General features: G+C 37.5%; 1 long non-coding RNA gene across 1 annotated transcript; it reads right to left on the reverse strand.

The window, feature by feature from the left end:
• Window positions 1–5,292: 5,292 nt before the first annotated feature.
• On the reverse strand, window positions 5,293–7,497 carry LOC118599459. The gene is made up of 2 exons (XR_004948824.1): window positions 7,420–7,497; window positions 5,293–5,534 (listed from the first exon to the last, which is right to left on the reverse strand). It is a non-coding gene; the product is annotated as an uncharacterized LOC118599459 (long non-coding RNA).
• Window positions 7,498–23,742: the final 16,245 nt, after the last annotated feature.

The raw sequence follows: 23,742 nt of genomic DNA on the forward strand, positions 1-23,742 counted from the left end.
GAAAGGGATCCTGTTGGTCTGAGTCGCTCTGTTCAAACAAGCAATGACAAAATTATCACTCCGTTCACAGAAGTTAAACAGTAATTTAGAATTCTTTTGATCTCATCACTTGGACAAACAGCGTTTGTGCTCTCACTCACGTTCATGATCACATTACAGAGTGGCTGCAGATGAGCAGAGATAGAACGGCTGGTGTGGACTTTGTTCATGCAAAATGTTCCAGAGGAGCCGGTAGTGTCCGAAATGTTTGGCTGCAATCACCAGATAAGGTTACATTTAAATAAAGGCGAAAAGAGTGTCTATTTGCATTTCACTTTAGTCCAGGAAATTCTGTAGTTTTTGCTTTTCATTGAAGCACTTTGATGCTATTTGCATCATTATAGGATTTTTAAAATGTATTTGTTATTTTTGTTTTCCACTGTAAATATTAGTTTCATGCTTTTATAAACATACTTTCATATAGGAAAAATAAAAAACCCATCCAATTTCTCAGGCCATGGGGATGCTGGAGCCTATCCTGTTTCCTGTTGGGTGAATTCATGATACACCCAGGACAGGTTGCCAGTCTGTTGCAGAGCCACAATCACACACCTAGGGACAATTTAGAGTCACCAAATAAGTCATGAAGCATGTTTTTGGACTTTGGGAAGAAGATGGAGCTCCTGGAGAAAACCAATGAACCAGCAAACTCCACACGGAAAGGTGGAATTTGAACCACACAGAGCCTTCTCACTGTGAGCACTAACCACTGTGCCACCGTGCAACAACTTTTTTTAATTCCTCGGTTAAAATGCTTCTTTTTAGACAAGGTTTTGTCCTAAAATCTGTACATTTGACAACATTCATAGGCTGCAAGAGGCCTAAAAATAGAAATAACTGCAACAGTATAGTAAAACTAAGAAACAGGGAGGTCAAAGTTAATAATATATAGACTGATCAACTGTAAATTATTAAAAATATCCTACTCCAATTACAAATGAAGTTCCTACAGGGTCTCTACCTCCACTGTGTGGTGAGCTCTAGTAAATACAAGCTGCATGTTTACTAAAACTAAAATTCTCCAAAAGAGGGCAGCAACAAGCTGCAACTGTGCTCCACTTTATTCTTTTTTTTTCTTCCCAACCTAATGTCTTTTATGCAAACAGGAAAAAAATCTTTAGTGATTAAATTATCTCAAATTTTATCTTGAAAGAAAGTGTTCCTCAGACCTTTATTATGCTTTTTTTTAATGCTTTATACATATGAAATAAAAGACAAAAACATCTAGATATCAGATACTCTTTGCAATCAAGGTCAAGCTGAACCTTTAATCAACCGCTCCTCTGCTTACACTTTCACTATGTCGCTCCTTCAGTCGGCGTGGAGCTGAGTTTCACCGCTAAACAAATAAACAGGTGATTAGACCGGCAGGATGTCAGGATACTACTCACGACCCCACTTGACCCTACCGACCCCTGTCACATGTGATCATGTGACCAAAGGGTTGCAAAAATCACCAAATAAAACGTGTAATGACAACAACTTCCACAATAAAAGCTCCTCCAAACTGAGCGTCATAATCAAAAGCGTTCAGCGAGATATTTATAGATTTCACCGGGCAGAAATTCAGCATATCTTTGGATTGGTTGAGCTGATACAATGGTACCTTCTCTTTGTGAAGAAGTGGGCGTACTTTTCTCTTTTCTGCCATTTTAGTTACTGTTGTGTGCTAAACGGCAGACGGAGCATGTCTATCTGCGTCAATAGATGGAGATCAAAATGTAGTCACAGATGAACAAAACACAACAGCTTTGACGTGTGGTAATGATGACATAAGAGACTAAAAACCTTTTTTTTCTATTTATTTTGCTTTTTTATGCTCCTCAAATCAAATGCCGACTTCACTTTGGACATTTCACCTCCTCAAGGAGCCACTTTCTTTCTTTTTCAGATCCAGATCGATGCTCCGAACCCATGTTAGGAAGGCGGACTTGTGTCCAGCAGTCCCCCTCGAGATAAGATAGGGATCAGGAGCAAAGAAATTACACACAGATAACCACATATGTGAGCAACTCTGGAGGTCAGCACCTGCACATGCTTTCTCTCTGTTCTTTAACTCTGTTTTTCCCCACCTCCACTAAGTGCAGGTTCCTTTTGTCTGATGGGAACACGTCAGACCACTCAGCTTTTGTTGAGATCACTATCGGCGGGGTTGGTAATATTTAAGATACAGATCTATATGTGGAGCTGTATGAAAACTTGAAAGGGAATCAAGAGTGTGTGTTTGCTTGTGTGTTATTCTAGAAGGGAAACTTGGATAAAAGCCCAGCCTTATCCTGGACATGTGGACATGACCCAGAGGTGGGTGCGGGGGGCAGCACCCTTATAGATGCAGATGGAGCCTCTTTTTCCCGCCTGTTTATAGATACATTTCAGCTATGTTTCTGGACCTTGCGGAGAGTGGGGTATTACTGTAATAGTTTATGCTCCAAGCAGTCATCCATTCTATCTGTAGAAACAAGCATGGCAGCCAAATCATTGAAGTTATACAAGTCGAGCTCGCCGGGGGGCACAAAGACATTTTCTCCAAGCCCACTGCCATGTTTTTGTGGCCAGAAATTATGGTACTCCAACATGTTACTATTACACATCATCTACCAAGCATGTTGCTTAAGAAACGAAAAAAAGGGGGGATAAAAAAAAAAAAATCAATTCAAACATTAGTCAGTGTGCAGCTGTGGTTGGATCTTGACCAGGAACTAGAAAATTGTTTACATCAGAAATTTGATCAGCTTTATTTTTCAGGGTTTTTCGTTATGAAGCGCCAAGATTAAAGTAAAATGAATTAAATGTCATGACCTCAAATATTAGATTAAAATTAAATGTACTGACATCAGTTTTGGTAGTTTAACATCTCTATTTATCAGTTTCTGTCATTGTTTCCTAACATTTAGGATATAAACAGTAAAATTCTGCTTAAATCAATAATTATAATATTTTTATGATCAGTTTTTCCTCATTTATTTGGATCTTTATGACTTCTATTTACATTTTGATTGTTCTAAATCAAAGGTCAGCAACTTGGCCCAGTTTCTTGATAATTAATTTAAAAAATGTCCCTAATATGTTATTATGTTTTTGTGGCCATGAGACATTCACTTATAAAATGCTGCTTTTAAATATTTACAATAATTGAATTATAAAAGTGTTAAATATTTTTTGTAAATAACAACTTCAAATTCTTACATTTTGACAGCATAAATGCACAAAATAAAATACGCCCTTGTGTCATAAAAGATCCTCCTGCTGCAGCAGATTTTTAACATTATGACTTTAATATGTTTTCTCAGTTTTCCCCTTTCAAAAAATAAACTGGAAAACATTGGTGCAGAATTTAGATGTTCTATTTACATATGCTTATAAATACAAGCATATATTTTGAGTGCTTTGGCTCTGAGCAACAACTAGACACTGCTATGCAGCAGAATATAATAATTAATTCAACCACGTTAGTATTTATTCAAGTTGTTAGAATTTTTCTTTAAAGCCAAAGAGCGACAATGGAGGGATAGACGAGCTGCATGTTGCTCCAGAGCTTCAGGTTGCCTCTGTTCTACTTTAATAGTCTGAAATGTAAAAAAATAAAAATACTTGGGTAACCTGAACATTTAGCACACGCAGTCAACACAAGAAGGACGGAACAACGACACAACAATTCAACTGAGACAAGAAATCCAAATTTCACACGAGAAAATCCTCAGTGGCAAAGGAATCTTGCCTGGGTGCTTTTTTTGTGCAATTCTTTTTGCTGATATGATCAGTGATCAGTTAGATCAAGCTGTGCTAAAGACAACAACCTTTTCTTTTTGTGTCTGTTTCAGTTTTTGTTTATTTATTTTTTTATTCTATTTACAACCATTTTCACGTGCATCTTTACATTTTTTTTGCCACTTTGTTGTCTGTGTGCACAGGGCCATGACTGTGTTTTCAGGACATGATGCCACTTGCAACATAACAGTTATTTTTCCATTAGGTATGAGAAACATAAAGGACTTTGGGGTTGTCAGTAAGTTTTACTAAAAAAAAACACACATAACTCTTTTAGTCTTTAATAAAAGTTATTAAGAAAGGATCTTGCATCATTTTACAAAAAGAATACAGTAACACCTGCAAGTGATATCAGCTCCAACGTTCCTTATTTTTTATATAATTGAGCTCCAGGCTCGTCCGATCCACAAGACAGTAATGACATCTCAATGTTATCCATCGCTAATGTGATCATTGGATGTTTGTTTTGAGGGAGGGAGCTCTAAAGCCCATGTTGCTCAGCTTTCCTTCATTTGGTCCCATTAGCTGCTGGCAGAACTCGTGTTTTTCCGATGTTGAAAGAATCCCTTTCATATTCATGTGGCATGTTTTGAAGTCTGCGCTCAGCCTACATGTGGTCCTACCCCAAATTGTTTCATAAAAAAGTATTTTTTAGGACAAAGTAGACGGCTAGCAATCACAATTTTTAAAAAAAATAGAACAATTTTGTTTCAATTCTGTGAAAATAGTAAATGTAATTAGATGAAATATGATGTGACTATAATGATACGACGGTGTTTGTTGAGGTGAAAGCTAAATCTCTCTGTTTGGGTGGAAATTGGTTCAAACAAGGTTAATTAGTTAAAAAATGAATTCTAAAATGACTCAAATTAAATAATTTCCTTTTTTTAACTGGTAAAAAACTAAATCTATAAACAATTAGCACATTTAGGAGTCTGATGAAAACAAGCCCTCCTTCACGTTTAAAGGGCTTGTCCCACTACTGTCAGTTTTGACAACAGAAAAGTATTTCTTTTAGCAATGACACGATACAGTTCACTGTCTCTTTCTTGAAGTAAGTTGTTGATCAATATGCCCAGCGGGTGCGATGAATATGCACAAGGCGTCTGCCACCGCGGCCCAGTAATTGCCGGTCGTCAGGGGTGGCAGGCATAGTAATTTGCATCTCGGGGATCCTGCAATCAGCCGTCTATTCATTACAGCGCCAGCCGCTTCATCTGCTGGCCACTCAGAACTGCCAATCTTTCCCCAGCAGCCAAAGCATTTGAAAAAAATAAACAGGATGGAAAAGTTTCAATTATAAGCCATAGCTGCGTGTAGTGGTGTAACAAGTCCTAAACCTTGTATTAAAGGCTGTTTAATGCAGGTGACTGATTGTTGTGGCTTTGTGAAAGAGGAGCTGAATGAAAGGAGGATAATCTGCTGCGTTTTTATGTCACCTTTATCACTGCAAGGTCGTTTCGACTCACAATGACTTTTTTTTTATATATCCTGTCTGGAGGGAAGGTTTACATGCACAGTTAGGGGTATTTTCTTGTTCAGAGTGGACTCTGAGCTATGAATAAAAGTGAAATGTATCAAATTTATGACATTTTCCGTGTGACACACAAAGACACTTCTCACTTCAGCTTGGAGCATCCTGTCCTGACGCCTGATTCATGACTTGAGGATCAAAGAGGAAGTCGAGGGATGTGCAGCAGCAGGAAGGGAGTCTTCTTTAGACGTTACTAAGGATAAGTAAGTGAGAAAACACAGCAGTACGGTGAATCTTCCATTGTTTTACAGTGACACAGCTGCTGCCTCCTGCATAGTAAATCTACACTTCACTAAAACGTATAGACAAGTTTGGCTCTTATATGTGAAATTCACATACTTGAACGCACAAATATGAACGCATATTAGTGATAACTTACATATGTAGCCTAAAGATGAGTAAGAATACTTACTAGAGAATGCAAACCACTGCAAGTAAGACTGGATCTTAGCAGGAGAGCGTAATGAAACAAATTTTAAAAAATACAAAATAAAAGTAAGTAAGACTATTGCTGGAGAACAACAAAAATAAAAGCCGTTACACACTTTAAAGCCGGATCTGTCAAGAAAACTGCCTGAAAGATCCAACAATAAATCACTCTATCCATCCTTTAAAAGACTAGAACAGTTTATCCCGCTTCCTGCTAAAAATAAAAGTAAAAAATCCTCACAGATAATTCTGAAAAACCTTAGCACTCTGCACATGCTGCAGATATCACATAAAGTGTGCACGATTCTGATGGCATTATAATGGTGTCTGCTTGATAGCGCTGGCACACAGCCACTCAACTGATTAAAGCCACCACATCAATCTTTGAGTGTAAACCTATCAATGATTGATATATGAATTAAATCGACATAAGAAGCTAAGAGTTACCATACAGAATGGCTGATAAAAGAAACACTGGTCTAATTCAAAGAATAATATGTGTTTTTAGAGCACTTTATTTCATTACGGAGGGAAAAACAAGATTGTGTTTATCCCTCTTTGTTTATTTCAACCAGTGAATTCCTGGTTAGCTTTGTTGATTTTTGTGCATCGATTTAATTACCGCATTTTGGATGCAGAAGTGTTTTTTTTCTCATGCATTCTTATTTTCTACACAAACATAAAAAGCATGAAATGAGCCAGATGTGTGGCTCAAATCAGAAAAACAAAAACATTATATTTACTTTTTTTTTTGTATATTTTTTGATCATATGATAATTAGTTGTATGATGGCATATCTGCATTTGAACCAATACATCATACTTTATCTTGAATTATGTTAGATTTTTTTTTTTAAATTTAATTAATTAATGGATAAATAAAAGTTTGTTTTGTGTTAATACTAACTGAGTTGGTAGCTGCTTGACTGCATGTGTGTTCTGGCACTATTTAACAAATTTAACAGATTAAAAAATGCTGCAAAATGCTCAACTTGGCATATATTAATCCACTGAATTTCTGTTTGTTGCATTTTGTCAACAGATTACATATTTTAATTACAGTTAAGCCTGTTTTTTTATATTAATATAGGACGTTTTTCTTCTGTAACTCTTATAATTAAATTAATCTGCTTTTTTAAAAGCATTTTTGCCATTAAAAGTTTAAAATATGTATCCTTAAATATTTAAGGACTTGCAACTATTTTGAGTATTTTGTAAGTCATATGAAAAAAAAAAAAAAAAATTGGGCAAAATTTCAATCTCACAGACAAGTACAAAAACATCCTGTCACACCTTTTCAGCACCAGCATCACATTCAAATACTTTGTGGTCCTAGCAATTCATGCTACAGTCATAACAATGTTCTGAATAATTTTTTTATCTCTATATCTAACTGCTGAGCTAAACTGAAAACAGCTACTCTTTTATTCTGCATTCACTGAAAAAACACAAGGGATCTGACAAGTCTGTGTCAGATGATCATGTAGCACCTCTCCCATATTTCTGCTTCACTGATTTTGCAACTGGACGCTGCACTCACGGTTAACTCCCTCTATCCAAATGACTGGAATAACACTATTACTCTTGCCATTCTCATGTCAAAAGCCCATTTTTGTATCATTCTACTTCAAACAGCATGGATGACCAAACCTGCAGCTGTCAAAATCCAAAAAAAAAGGCAAACAGCTCAGATGGTCACGAAAAGCCTCCTCTGGACACTGCTTAAAGGAGCGACTAAAAAGTCAACTGAATTCCAGGAGAGTTGCATGCTGGGATTACACATTTCAAAACCTCATTGTCCAGTTTAGAACAACAAATTCCTCGTTTGGTTTTTCATTTGATTCCTGAGAGGTGTGAGCGGTATGCCAACACTGTCGCGCCTCCGTGATCCTGAAAAGAAGGAGGGTTTGGACAGGTCTGTGAAACTATGGCAACCTCGAGGTCCTGCGTTTGGAGACACCTTGACACGCACCTGCCCGAGAGGCAAACACTGTCTGCACGTGCACGCTGACGCAGACAGGCTGATGAGGAAGGCGAAGCGGCAGAGAGTGTGCTGCAGCTCCGTGGGTGGCAAAGGAGAGGGATCACTGGATCTGACAGGAGCTATTTGACTAATCCAAAACAACAGCTGTAAGGTAAGGGTGAGAGGAAGGGAGGGTGGAACATGGAGGTGGAAGGAGGTACTCAGTTTAGAAGGATTTGGGAGAAAGGAAGTGGAATACTAAAATTAATTCCGCATGTAAGCCCTGGGGTGGAAGGAAACCTGAACTGCAAATAGAAAATGTTGGACAAAATCAAAAAGGAGGAGGAGATCTGCTGACGAGAGGGAAGACGCTCTCGCTCTCAGGCAGCACGGGACCCCTTGGGTTGCATCTTTTGACCTCAGCGCAGGCAGATGAGAATGATTACATGGAAATACATACACACACCGTGCTTTTGCCGGCCTTCATTACACATCTGGTTGAATTTTGTTGGGGGGAAGCGACAGTTGGGTGGTCCTCGCTGCTCTAACACGTCTGTCCTGTTAACACGCAGGCCGTCCGTCGCCTGCAAGAAAGCACCTTAAAGTCTTAACGTCTCACAACACATCCCAGACCCCCCTGGCAAAAAAAAGCAACAAAAAGGGAAAAATAGACCTAAAACACAAAGAAAAGTGAGATTTTGAGATTAATATAATCCACATTTATGAATGGCATGAACCACAAAACTATTTTTATCATAAAGATAAGCCCAATTTAATCAAATAGATCAACTGGACATTACATTTTTGGTTATGTGTTTCCCAAAAAAATAAAAAAAATGAAGAAAAGTTGTAATATTTTGAAGGAAAAAAAAATCCTCTATTGTTTTTTCTTTCAGATGGGTTTCTTTAGAAACAAACAAAAGTGATCAGTTTGAGTCGGACATTCTTTCCAGAGTTTATTAAATGTGTATTTTTTAGGCCCTTTTACCCAAATTATGGTCAGAATTCAGGTTTGATCATTTGTTCAGACTACACCAATTGCAACTAAATATGAGTTTTCATGCTTTAAAATATTAACCATGAATATTTATAATCTCTTTTTTGAATAAAGAACTCCACTAAAATAACGCTCACAGACCGTGCGGGAAGCAGGAGGTGCTGCTGCATTAGATGAATGAGTTTCTCAAATGTGTGGTTACTTCCTTGTTTTTTAATCAAGTTAACAGTTCCATGAAGACGCTTTCCTTTCCTCTGCATTCATTTATTTCACCATTTGTTTCTTTAAAGTCTCTTTTTAGCCTCATCTTCCTCCTCTTTCTCCTCCAAACTGTGAAATTACATGTTTCCTGATTTTATCTTCCTAACACCCTCAAATTAACCTCATCTTTTAGAAGATCCCATTTTTATTACAGTGAATTCTCAATGTACAACAGTGTAGAGACGTTTTTATATTTTTCGTATTTCCAGATTAATTTGGGTAAATTGTAACTGTTTAATTAACTAATGAAATTATCAAGGGTTCTAAGAAAACCGTAGGGGGGTGAACACCATGCACAATCACAGCGTGACAAATTCTAAAATTATTTAAAGTGTAATTTTCATTCAGGTGTAGTGAAAAATTTTGGAGTCACAATGATAAATTAATTAATTTATTGCTTGATTAGTTGATTTGTGGGGTTTTATGATTTTCTTAAAACCAAATATAAGGTGGGCTGCAACAAGAAGAAAGATAAAAACGACAAATATTACATATAAATGTAATGTTGCTCTTGATCTAAATGTTTCCATACTTCTTTATTAAATAAAATGCAGATCATTACTTGTCTTTGATGCTTAAATGTGAAAAAGAATGAATGGGTTTGAGTGAGTCTGCAGTCAGAGGTCTGTGAGCTGCAGCTCTGGGTTCTTTACAGCTCACAGAGGTTATGTTGGTTCTGCTCGGAGAATTGGCTGTGAAGTTTGGTTCTTATGGGTTCAGACCAAACCAACTTCTTCCCTCACTGAGATTTTCTCCATGTCTGGCTTCTCTCATTGCAGCCGCGCGTCTCCTTCCAGAATCATAACAGTGGAGTGGTTCGGTGTGCTGGATGGGGCCATGTTTGGTCATGAATGTGGCTTTAGGCAGAGATTCACAGAATGTAAAGTGACAGAATAAAACATATAATAATGGAGTGGTCAAATTTGGCCAAAATAACTGTCCCAACTACTTTTGTGCATTACTGTCTGCAACGTTTTAATCTGATGGTTACATTCAGGAGTATGACAAGCAAAACATTTTTAGTTGCAGTTTGACCGTGAACTGATTTTTTTATTTTTATTTTAGCACCACTGTCTATAAATATACCCGCTCATTTTAAGTTGTGCAAAGCAGAATAATTTAGGTATCGTGAACAAAAGTAACAACATGTGTTGTGTTGACCTCACAGACTTCCTGGGAATGCAAAAGAAAAGGGGAAAAGGGAAGCAGCAGCAGTTTAGGTGAATGTTACACTTACAAACTTATACATAAAAAAACAACACAATCACACACAAAACTGTTTGCATGGAGGGATAAGTGTAAATAAACGGGCAGCATGAACAAACAAATAAAGTTGAATTTTTGGTTAGTGTTTTATGAATTGTGATTTAAAAAAAATTAATACATATTAATTATGTATTTATAACTATAACAAGACTCTTTCAAAAATAGCATAAGTAAAAAGGAACAATTACAAAAAAAAAGAACAAGAACAAAGATAATCTTTCTTTAGTAAACGCCATTATCTAAGATGACTAGCTTTTGATAAAGGACAAATTCTCACTAATAATATAATGACAGCACATTACGGTAAAACCAATCCCTGACTCACTCCAAAAGGAATTCAGGATTTTTTTTTGTTGTTTTTTGTGATCGTGGGCTCTCGAGCAATTATGCCACATGATTTGGTGTGTGATTTACAGCCGCAGTTCCTAACTGAGAACTTCTCTGCCCTCTCATCCATCTCTCCTTTCCTTTTCTCCAGGACCGGAAGCAATCATGCTATCTTGGTGAAGAACAAGCAGCCTGACCGCATGATATCACCTCTTTAGAAAACAAGACGGGAACACGTGCCGCACACTCTCACATGCGATCAATTATTTTACGGCAAAATGGGGTTTGGGGAGAAAATGTTCAGCCATTAGCCCTTTAGTGCAGGGATCATACTGAGGGTAATAGTGACTAAACACTGAATAAACACATTTGGCTAATAGGTCATTCAAACCTGAAGCTGGGAAGCTGGGCCTGTTGATTGGCAACAAGCTAGCTTTAAGTGCTTTCATTCAGGAGAAATCAAATGCATTCTCAAGCACGTTTCCTTTTATGAACCAAGGTTTTAGAGTATTTGTTGCTTTGTTGACGGTCACCATGACAACATGTGAACGGATAAGGGTAACTAGCAGTGCGTCACAAGCACAGTTTGCAAATTAGAGTTAAAGTTTTCAAAATAATTTTTTTTTAATTCATTTTTATTATCAAAGTTTAAAAAGTAGGCAGCACATTTATATGCATATAACCTTTTACTAATTTGTGAAAAAATAAACATAAGCCCTCTGATGCAGTAGCTGACAAACATAGTTTTAGTTAAATATTTTTAATATTTCCTCAATGTGTCATTTTGAGTATATAGTTGCAAACTGCAATACTTCAATATAGCTGAAAAAATTGATAAATAAATAACTTTAAAGCACAGATGGTAAAGTGGCGTTAACCCTTTAACACCTGAGGCATCGCCGGTGACGCTTAAACACAAAATCTTTAACGTAGTGTAAATTTCATGAAGCTTTTCTCCTTCAGAATCTGCTGGAAATACGTTGATCGTGTTAAAGGTCGACAGTGAATCCAGTGTTCCTGGAAAAATATGCGATGGTTATATTTTTAATCACTTAGCATAGATATTTGTACTCCTATGTACAAAAAATGTACTTATAAGTTAATAAAGTATTCATTTGTGGATATAATCCATGTAAATCTCTTAGCTGGAAGCTTTTTCCAGTGCTCCATTATGGGATTGTGAAGGCTTTTTTTGTTTTTCAAGTCTGCTCATATGCATAAGCACACAGCTTCAGGCAGTGAAAGGGCAGGGTGAAACATAAGTACTCACTTTTAACACAGGCTGAACGTTTCCCCTCTAATTTCAGCACCTTTAACCTCAGAGTAAAAGTGCGCCGCTCACCAGAAGACTTCAAGTTCACTGCCTATCAAATAGTCTTCCTTATGTGTAGTCAGTCCCTACTTTTTTCCATTCAATAAGTCGTGTCATTCTCAGACCACTTCATTTACTCATTTTTATTTGTTTCTAGGTTTTTTTCTGCTTCTCTCATTCTCTTCCCATCTCGTTGTGTGTTTTCGTCCCCGCCCCTGTCTTCTCCTCCCTCTGTTTATCCTTCTGGTGGTGTGGAAAAAGGCCCCAGAGCCCAGAGGCCGGTCATGTTCTCAGGAAACTGCAACTCTCCACAGAACTGATATCAAAATAGTTTAAAATATGAAATGTCTGATAGTTCCCAGTGAGTGAAGAATAGGCAGAACAATTCCAGACCCCCCTGCCAGCAGAGAGACTGCCAGGAGAGCAAAGAAACGTGTTTTCTTCTTGTTATCCAAAACAGCACAAGTCGGCTTTGCTTGTGTTTGTTGTTGTTGTTTCAGTTTTTGTCATTCTTTTGAGGGGTGAACCAAAATTTTCTCTTTTTTGTTAAGAATTTTTTCAAACAAAGAAAGGATGTGAAACCTACTACAACAAAGTTTTCACAGAGTTTTTATTTCTAACCCATAAAATCATTTTTTCATGAAATATAGATAGCATCAATTATTTTACATTGTGGGATTTAGTAAGTTTTAGGCCACAACATTATTAGTTTAAGATGCAAAATATTGATCTTAGTGTTCAGGAGAAAATGACCTTATTGACCACAGTCTGAAACTTGATCCACACGTTTGTTAACATCCTATAACTGAGTTAATTTTCAACACATTTTGCATTCTTTCAATACAAATTAGTAATTTATAAACTTAATAACAAAAGAGAAGTTATTCTCACCATAAAGTTTTCAATATTAGTTCAACTTTTCCCGCCAAAAGTGTTTTGGCGGAGGCTGCCATTTTGAAATGAGTTGGAAAAGCTCTTCTACTGCCCCTAGTGGAATGATGATGAACTACAGGGTCGAAGATATGGACCAAGTTTTATAAAATAGGTTGTTAAGGAAAGTTTGGATCATTCTTAAAATAAAAACAAGGGTCTCAGAAATACCTGTAACAAATGTGGAACAAACAAGGTTAATAATTACATGTTTTGTCATAACTTAAATTGAAACAAAAGACAGATTTCAGTTGATTTTTATTTCTCATTTCTCAAATTAGTAATGCCAAGATTCAAGGACTGCATATTCTTTGAAAGATGCAACTTTTTATTAGTCTGGTATTATGAAGGGCCCGCAAACAAGATATTATCTGAAATTATGTCAGATCTTTAAACTTTATAAATAATTAAAAAAAAGGTAAATTTTCATTATTACATTAAGTCTGCTTAACCATTTCAGAGGGGATACTTGAATTTTTGAAGTTAGCTGAATGTAGCATCAGGCTATCATAGTTTTTTCTTTTTTTATCGTCAAAAAAACTTATTGCTTTTAGTCCTTTCATTTTTCAATAAAAAGAGTTTCTAGTTTATGGTGGAAGTACATTATACTTTTATATGTAATACATTTTACAGCACAACACCTGAGGAACATTTCCTACATCTGTAAAAAAATAGAAATAAATCATTGAAATATGAAACTTTTAACCTTCATAGTCCATAAAATATTTTAGTAAGTTTGTTTTGCTTTAATACAAAACAATTATATGAAGCACATAACAATATTTTGAAAGTAATTATGACAAAGTAGGAAAGTTATTTAATCTGGATAAGCTGATTATTGTCATTGTTTTGACAGAAAATTATTAAAATCAGAAATTTTCATGGTTGAGCACTTTTTGCTTAACACGACAAAGATGATTTCTTTTTCTTTACATGAAAACTTTAGTTTTTTATGCATCAAATGTAATTGATAGCCATCAAACCTCTTGACGGTAAGTAAAATATTGCATTATTTAAAGGTTTTGCTAATTTTTAGCGAAGGAAATTTAAAAAAAATTAAGTATTCTCTTTTGCAAAATGCAATTTAGTCTAATTACAAACACAATAGTGAACACTGTAGCAGCTGTGCTACCAAAGCTGAAAGTGCAACACTGCAATTTTATTCTTTATCTCCAACATTTCAGTCTGTGTACCAAACAGATACACATCTATACATTGTACACCGTATTATAAAGAGGGTAATATCTACTGTAAACTGGCCAAAGGATAATTTCTGGTGGAGATTTCTTCTAACATCCGCATCTCCCCGAGGAGTATATTAAAGCTATTGGAAATGATTGCAGGTCATAAAAGGTGCACTGAGCAGCTGATGGAACAGAACTGGAAACTCCATCAACTTTAGTGACACTTTTATTCCAGAAATACGATAAAATCTCCCATGTATGCAACTTTTACTGTTATTTCTCAAAGAAAACGCTCAAAGTATACTTCACACCAACTCCATGGAAAATGTAATTATCTCCAGTTGTTTAAAAAAACATGAAATCCTTTTTTGTGTGTAAATTGTCTGTAATTTGTATTTCTTTGTTGAGGTGCTTGAAGATTTAATATTTTTGTGGTTTTTTTTGAGCATGTTTGCACAATTCAGAGAACGGATTCACCGTGACGCTTAATTTGTTTGCCTGTGTGTTTGTTTTTTCGGGTAATCTGCTTGTGTTTGCCAAGATTAAAGCAGATTACGTCTAAATATTGGTGATCTTACTTCAGAGGAGATTTTGTAATTCCTTTATTTCTATTAGAGTAAACATGGGCACTTTTTAAATGTTTGCATGTCTGAATGCGTAAAAAAGGGTGTTTATACTACAATGTTTGCAATCCAGAGAAAAAAATACATAAAGTAACTGATGAAATGTTTGCAGTGTCTGAATACGTTTTTAAAACTTTTGAGAATTTTCTTTCCCTTATTACTTATTTATTTTTACGTCTACGTTGTTTTCTCAGGATCGCAATGCATCACTTGACATTACCCAAGCAAGTTGGAGCTGCAGCGCATCAGCTGAAAGCAATTTGGGTCCGGAGCGCAGCTGCCAGGCGGATAAGACTTTCCTTCTTTCGTTTACTTTGAAACGGTTCTCTTTTTTTCAACATCCAAAATACACAAGGCGGCCAAATTGCTGACATGTGTGAGCGGGGCAGTGAGACTCCTGCATTCTTTCATGCCCCACTATGCAAAACTCCACATTGTTTATTTAAAGAACACTGAACACTTTAGCACTATTAAGAAACATGTCATATAGTAAACTGAAGGCTTCCTCTCAGGAAAGATCCCTGTCAGTTTATTTTCCTTTTGCACAACGTTATTTTAGTTTTGACTCACAAACTGCCTGCATTCACATTAGGCAACAGCATCTTAACTGTTTAGCGTGGGATGCTTTCTGCATCTAAAGTTAAAAGACAAGTAAAATGTGGATTATCTGTTTTTCGGGGGCAAAGTTTTGGTTCCAAAATGGGTTAAAACCCTACAAAGAATAAAGGAAACACTTTATTTTTTCCAGACAATCAGGGAGCAGCAAGAATGGTCAAATTAAAGGTGACGCATGAGTAGTGTACGGTGACACAACGAGAGCTGAGGGAAAAACAAGGAAGAAGGGCTGTCAGGTCAAAAAGATGCCGTAAGTGGGAAAGGGTAAAAACCTGACATCGACACTGGGGTTGGTGGCCAGAAGATGGCCCGTGCGTCACAGACACTAATATGGAGCTGGGTTACAAAGCTCTGTGAGTGAAAGCCCACCAGGCTCTCCGAGCGCTGGCTTGCTCGGAGCAGCTAACTTACCCTGACACACGCTGGAAACCCAAAACTTTCTGAGCCCTGTGTCACACAGGAACCACCCAGAGGAGCCCCTCCACAGGCCGCTGTGTGTCCTCTTTAACTAGCTCTGTTTATATGAACACACCGTGGAGGAATGCTGCCGTATACCTTGCAGAAACCGCAAGCACAACAGAATTAGGGCCACGTCAACCTCCCAGGGAATTCCATGGGAATAGAACGAGTCTGGCTTCAAGCTGGAATAAAAGCACTGCGTAGCGGCTGATGTGTATCTCTGACTGTCTGACTACACTCGCTTTGATGCCATGATACTGTCAGCAAACACTCAATAACCAGATTTGACAAGGAAAACTGTCCCCGGGGAGATTTCAGTCCATGTTGTGCTCCAGTGTGTGGCAGAAGACATGCTGAAATATGAAATTAGGGAAAGTTCATGCGACAACCCATCAGGATTTGATCAAATGTTGGACTCCATCAAATCAAAGCTAAACATGCCTCTTCTGAGATGAATGTAGAAGTCATTAGAGAAATGGATTTGGATCATTCCAGAGTCAAGAAAGGTAAACTGAAGACTTTAGCCTTGATTTGGACCTGACTGCAACCAGACTCAATGAGTTAGAGCATAACTATAAAAAATAAATAAAGCAGACTATACATGATGACAACATTAAACTGATTAACAGATCAACCATATCATAGATCACAACAACTGTCTTAACTGTCAATTGTCTTAAAATACAATAAAAAATCCTAATAAAATTCACTTTGACACCAGTGGATGCAATTATGCAAAAATTAATACATTAAAGAAAAAAAAAAAAATTTTTAAATAGCTGGAAATAAATAGTAGCATCAAGGGTTTAAAATGTGCAAAATTAATTCACAGACAAAAAAAAAAACCTAATATTTCAATCTAAGAGACAACATTGCTATGCCATGCAGTTCCCACGATGACAAACTAATAGAAATATTAGATTATTTTCAGTTTAAGTCATTTCTGCCCAAATCTTTTCCATCCTGCGACTCTACAGTTTGGATGTCTGCACCAGTCCCAGATTTAGCTAGCCCCATTCGGAGGGGTGTAGTTGGAATATAACGGGGACAACTCTGGATGTGCTGAGTTTGGGGTGTCATAGGTCTCCAAGCCCCTAAAATGCATAAAAAACTATTCTATCAAACTATTAATCATCTACTCATATATATATCCACTTCTTTGATCAGTGCTCTTCCTGACACCATACTCTGCATTTACTGGGCTAGAGACCGGCACATTCACCTGTCTTTTTGTCCATCTGTCTCTAAAGTCCATCCTTACATTTTTTTTAAAAAACAAAATGTTGTCATTATTTATTTATTTATTTTTCTGCATTTTGTTTTTTTGTGTGTGTGTGTGTTTCATTTTCAGTTAGTTTGTTTTTTGTGAGTTTTTTGTTTTGTAATTGTATTTCTTTAGTTAATTGCATAGACTGTATATAAAATAACAGTCTATGGTTAATTGTAGATTTCTGTAGACCATCACATTTGGGGGACATTGATAGCATTTAGAGGGGAATTGCAACCGCTTGCCCATGCCTATATTCTAGACTTTTTCTTGTGTTTCTTAAGCATCTTTCTTATATTCAGTTTCAGCATTGATGCATTTCAACTGTTTTTTTTCTTTCAACTCTAGACTTAAGTGACATTTCAATCTTTCATGATCATGTATGTGTTAGAATATATTGTGAGTCCATGTTTAGTGATGTATTTTTTTCCCACAAAAGCACAATCCAGATTTGAAACAAATGAATAGAATTTAGAGCTTTGTGTAAAAAAGGAAAAAGTGAAAAGTCTCCCCTCTAGTTTTTATGCAGTTGAGTAATCGATCTCTGTTGCTGCTTCATGGCTCTTCTTGGTGACAGTAATTAAAAATTAAAAAGCAAAAAAATTATTTTGTGTTTTCAGATATAAACTGCTAAAATGACAAAATTACATGGCAGTAGGACACCGAAGCAAAAAGTGATAGAAGTTTGTTATATTACATGTCTTATTTCCTAAAGGCATAGATTTGCTTTAAAAATGCATGTGTGAGTGATGGAAGTTAAGACCGATCAGTGGAAACGTTGATCATTACTAATGGGAAATTTGACTCACTCTTTCAGTTTAAATCTCCTCTTTTCTTCTTATCTACTTCTTGAAACAAAGCAGTGGAGCCAATGTTCCAGGATTGGGATTCAGTCAAAGTGTTGTCTCTTTGGAATGAGGATGAACACATTGTGGAGAACCAACAAATGCAATTTAGAAAATTCACTCCTCTTGTGGCGCTTTTAATAGTTTTATCATCCATATTCCAGAATTGTCTCTATAGCCTTAGAGCTGTGAGGTCAAGGAACCAGGGCTTGCCCACTTGTAGCTGAGTCCTTTGTAGTATTTCAATTAGTGCAAAACTGCTCCAAATTTATTTTGATATCTTATGTAGCTGGGTTATAAACTTAAATATGACTTTACCTTTAGTCCAAACGTTTTGCAAATTGGGCCAGATATGAAGGGAAGTTTGGACAATTTTGGACATACATACCTGCTTTTGAGGGGTTTGTAAAATGTGTCTTGAACACAATTTGTGTGAAAGCTACAAAAAAAAGCCTGCTTACAACTTCGTCCACACAAACCTCAGACAACAAATTTCCAAAGATGTTTATGTCCATTCGTTGGAACGATCAATAACGCAAAGGAAAGACTGACAAACCGGTGGACGTACACTTGGCGATAATTGAATCTGTTTAGTGGAGCAACAGGACAAGTCATGGAAAGTTTTTTTTTCTTCCTTTGGACTGAGAGGAGAGGGGGAAAAAGGATTGGATGTTGGCACGAATGGAGAGGCAGTCTCCAGCAGACTTGTAAATAGCTGGAGGGATGAAGGGATGGAGGATTGAAGCTATCAGCAGAGAAGCGATGAAGGTCTGGGATCCGGCCAAGGTAAACACGCACCAGCCTGGAAGGAACTGCAGCAACACACACACTTTATGAACTTCCCAGCACATACAAACACTCCAACACTCAAGACTACAAGCACTTCATATCCGTCATACACTACATGTACCCAAACACACTCATGCATGCACACCTGCAGAAAAATAAACAGTATTGTAATATATGGCTTACCAACCACAGCTTCTTGAGTGTTAAGCTGTGTGACAACAGGCCGGCCTGTCATTTTGACATCTCTTTTCATCACATACTACATTAGTCCATTTTCTCAGATACAGCAGAATAAACACCAGGAGAAAAGAAATGGTAAGAGTTTTATTTTTAAACACGTGGCATAAACAGTCAAAGAGATAGCCCTCAGGAAATCCCGCCAATGTTTTGGCAGAGTCATTTGAAAATTCAAATGCAATTATCATAAATTCTACGAGCTGGAAATGTCGGCCATGTGCTGCAGACGCAGTCGTGCGCGGCGAGGACGGATTTATCGTAACGTGTGTGCTTGTCTGTTGTGGGCGTGTTTCTTCAAAGGGGTTTCGGGACGGGGTCAGCGTGTCTGCACTGAGCTTCATTAGTGTGCCGTGAAGCGAGGGCTCTCCTGCTCCGTCTTGTCTTCGGCGGTTAAAACACCTTGACCGAAACCTTAACAGTTCCCAAATATTATCTTAAGCGTGGCATTCAAAGTAAAAAAAAAAAAACGGAGCGCGAAAGAGGGGCTCTGAAGCGTGCCGAGCTGGAATGCAAACAAGTCGCACTCATGGCTCTGTCACCATGTTCATTACACGGTGGGAAGGTAAAATCTGTGTCTGCTTCACTTCTTCACATCTATTTCCTCCTCTCAACCGGTTTGCTGAGCTCATTAATAGACTCAAACATCAAAACTCTAAACATTCTGACCTTTAATCGCTCTGATCCTCACAAAGTTTTCATTTTTTTAGGTGATCTACACAGTAAAAGGTCAAGATTTAAGTAGAGATGGACCACAGGTGAGATAACCTCATTGACCACATTTTCTTTTAATAGAGGAGTTTTTTTTCTCTCTCTGTAGGTTTGATCATCAACTAGAAGTGAAACCTGTCATTCACGGCTCGGCTCCTTCACCTCTCAGAGGCTTTATCAGAGATCAAACCCCAAGAGGACTTTCAAGAGGAGACCGTGTCATTCCACTCAGGAGAAGTGCGCTTTCTGTCGGAGCGTCTATGGAATAGAATGTCCCCCCGTGTCTATTAAATCAATGGACATTCACACTTTGACTTACTTGTGAAATAAAGCCACAGCCATGACTTAATAAGCTGCTTCATTTTCAAGAGCTTCAAATCAAAGCTGAAAAAGTTGCATCTGTTGTTTAAAATACTAGGCAGACAGAGGGATAGAGATAAATAAAAAAAAAAGGTCTGAAGAACCATTAACTTTATAGGAGAATTAGACTAATTAGAGAATTAAATGAATTGATTTCATTTCATAGGAAGTCTTTCTACAGCTGATGTCACACGTCCAGTTCTCATTTACAGTCAATAGGTTGAAGATGTCACCACTCTTCTAAAAATTTTTGTGAAAAAAGCAATAGCACAAATCACCAACAGTTGAATTTGGTGAAAAACAAAGGAAACTGTAATATGATGTTCAGAAGTAATAAAGAGGAAAATAAGCTGAAGTGATAGAGCGGAATAGATCAAATCTATGTCAATCCATGGATGAATGTGAGCAGGAGAGTACCAGTGTTACGCATGGGAAGGGGTGATGAAGTGAGGGAGAAACTAGTATTCTCATCAGAGGATATGAAAGTAAGGTTGTTGCATTTGCATTGGAGAAAACAGCCAGATGTGATGTAAAAACTGTTAGAAGTACAGACCATGGCAATGAGGGGTTTACTATTACTAATAGAAGTTGAGAAAACCTCTCATGTGCTGGTTGACCAACCAACCAGTATCCTGTGTGGGAAAAAAATATAATATTTTGAATGATTGTTCTCTGAAATTCCCATTAAACCATTTGTTCAAGACCAGTCAGGGAAAGCATCAGTTCCCAGTTACACAAAGCAGCAAACATCTGCAGAATGCATGAGCTGAAAAATGAATGCACTGACATAGAAATTACTACAAAATGTGTCATATATCATAGAATCAGTGCTGATTTTTTTCACCATATATGGTTCAAAGTGCTCCATTCTACACAAGTAGTGAGATTTATCAACTACATGCATTCTTCCTTGAAACACAGGATATTATAAGGAAGGTCTCTCCAAATAAGTGCTTACAACAAATGACAAAATTATCATTCAAATTTATAAAGGTACTTGAAAAAAACTCTTAAATTCATGACTAAACTAGGACAGAGTTTTAGGGTGTCCAAAAAAAAGTTATACAACAAGGTTAAAGTCATACATTTTTTCTCATAAATTTACAACTTTAGGGCCACCAGAATTTAAAAAAAAAGTAATATTACGATATTAGCGACATCCATTCAAGCTATTCAATCAGTTCTTCCAACACAAAAGACAAGATCACCTTCAAATCTATGAAATGCTTTTGTCTTTTCAATGTTTTTATGCAAAAAAAGTTGAGAACTTCTTTGTTTTTGAAACCTATAAAGAAACAAAGCTTCACAAAAGGCTCAATGTCTTTAATAGTCCAACATGGCTCCAATAAACGGACAACATAAGTTTGCTTTGCAGCATTCACATTATAGTGACTCTCCTGCTCCTTTCCATTTTCTTCCGTACATTTTTTGACACCTAAAAACTAATTTACACTTTATGCAATTTGTGCAATCTTTTTTTAAGACGTTCAGGACTTATTGCTTGTACTTTTGGTATTCGTAAGTTTTATGCAATTTAAAATATTACACAATTTATGTGATTTTTCAGCCAATGTTAAGTCAATGGGAACATTTTCAATTTTGTTCGACTTGTGCAACTTTGGTATCAGAAAATTCAGCACATTCAGGACATTCATGCTTGTATTTTTGGGGTTCACGAATTTCACAATTTTTTAAATTTTAACTAACTTTTGAGATTTTTTTTTCGCTTTTTTTGTCTAATTTGGTATCTGCTGAGGTATTTTGGTCTTAAGCCAATTTATTAGCAACTTGTTAGCTTTTTTTGGCTAATTTGGCATTCCCTATCATTATCGCAGGTAATGCAAATGTTTTAGTTAAGACTTTTTTCACCTAATCTTTTTTTGTGTAAATATACCTTTTATATATTTATACATTTGTGACTTTAAAAGTCTATGCCTTATTGTCATAATTTATCAGATTTACAGTAAAGTCATAGCTGTTTTTTTGAAATTGGTCCTTCATTCTGAACAGATATTTTAAAACAGTTGCACAAAAATGGAAATGGAAATATCCCTAATGTTAAATGATGTTGAGCCCTAACAAACCTTTTGGATGACACCATCTGTTTCCCACAAAAACACCTCCATCTCTTCATCCAGAAGCCCACAGCGGTGGAGATGCACACATGTGCACAAACGTGGAGTGTTTCCCTGGTAGCATTACCTTTTGAAGCTCTCAGACTCGGAAACCTCCACACATGCAGGTTTGTGGATTTTGTGGCAGCACTTGTGAGTTTGTGGCCGTCTGTTGTAGTACGCCCGAGCCCGCATGTGGGTTCAAAGCCGGCTCGTGCGCCGTGAGGTGGGGGCTGATGGGATACATGAAAGCCGCACTCGACAGTGTGTGCCATCTAAAAGATCAGAGCCAACCAGCAAAGGAGGGAGCGCCAGCATAAACTAATCAAACGAAACCTTCATTTTTGGGGAGTTTGTCCAGTCAAGTGCACCCACATGTCGGAGACGTGGAACAATTTCTTGAAGAACATTTGCATCAGACGGGGGAACCTTTTTTTAACGAAACTCTTTGATCGATTGATCGTTTTTGCCACATATCAGTCAAATCATCCTGAAAGAATAGAACAGATTTAGCTGTTGTTTTACTTTAAGGCTCATTGAACTCAAATTTCTGCTTCAAACAGTTGCGGCCCATTGTAAATATTGACAGTGGTGTGCTATTAGCAGGTTAAATTGTTGGAGTATTTTAACGCTTGAGTCTCCCAGGCGGGCTGTAACTTTATAAAAGCCTGGTATTGTATTTCTTTCCTGTGCCAGAGCCCGTTTCCTGTGGAGGCGCTGTGTCAAACAATGATGACCCTCTGCTTCCTGTAAGTCGCATGGAGATGGGCCCTGACACGAGCCCCGGGGCCTCCCCGCCAGCCACTGAAATCCTCAAGGCCCCCCACTCCTTTTCAGATGATCTACTCCTAAATATTCGCCTTTTGCCGTCCCCCTCAATGTCATCTCTCGTTTAATTCTTCAGTTTCTCCCATCTCCTTCACGCTTCCCTCCGTCCACACCTCCTTTTCCTCTCTCCATCCTTTCTTCCCCCATCTCTTTGTCCGTCCGTCCAGGTCAGAAGAGGCTCGGTCAGATATTTCCTGTGCAAGCCGTGGATGGAGACCACACCTTGTGAGGGGATTTCTGAATCCACGCTTAGTCACACCCCGTCAAAAACATTCAGACAGGCTCAAAAATATGCTGAAACTTTAGGAAAATTATGGGAAATGTATTGAAAAGTAGCAGCAAATTTTTACTTTTTTCAAGTTTTATAAGAACATTTTGTCTTAAATAAGCAACAATTGTGTGATTTGACATAATCACACACAATTAAAAAAATTGTGATTTATCCATTTATATTTCCAATAAATTCTGGCATAGTTTTAACGGCGAGCTGCATTCCTCCTGAGAGCAGATAATCTTAGAAGTTGGACAGCGGCCCGACACCACCCAAAAGTCAGTCCCGTCTTTGGCTTGGCTTCGTATCTGCTTCCATCCCGGGTCAAGAAGCCACGTCTGCCCGAGCGCGCACGTGCCGGCAGCAATAACACGCTCCGCCGTGAATCCCTGCACACCACCCTTCTGGTCTTCTTCCACTGCAGGTCACAGGCAGGAAGTGAGCCGAGAGAAAAGGAGGAAGCAGAAGCAGCTCTTGCTGGCTGCAGGTAATGACCCCCAGCCTTGACCTTCAACCTCAACCTGCATCGGCCTGACAATACCGACTGACAAAACACAGACGCCCAGGCCTGGCTCTGCATGTTTCTAAGGTGAAAAACAGTCACAAACATTGACCAT

The sequence above is a fragment of the Oryzias melastigma genome, linkage group LG12 (assembly GCF_002922805.2).
Source record: "Oryzias melastigma strain HK-1 linkage group LG12, ASM292280v2, whole genome shotgun sequence".
Classification (NCBI taxonomy): Eukaryota; Metazoa; Chordata; class Actinopteri; order Beloniformes; family Adrianichthyidae; genus Oryzias; species Oryzias melastigma.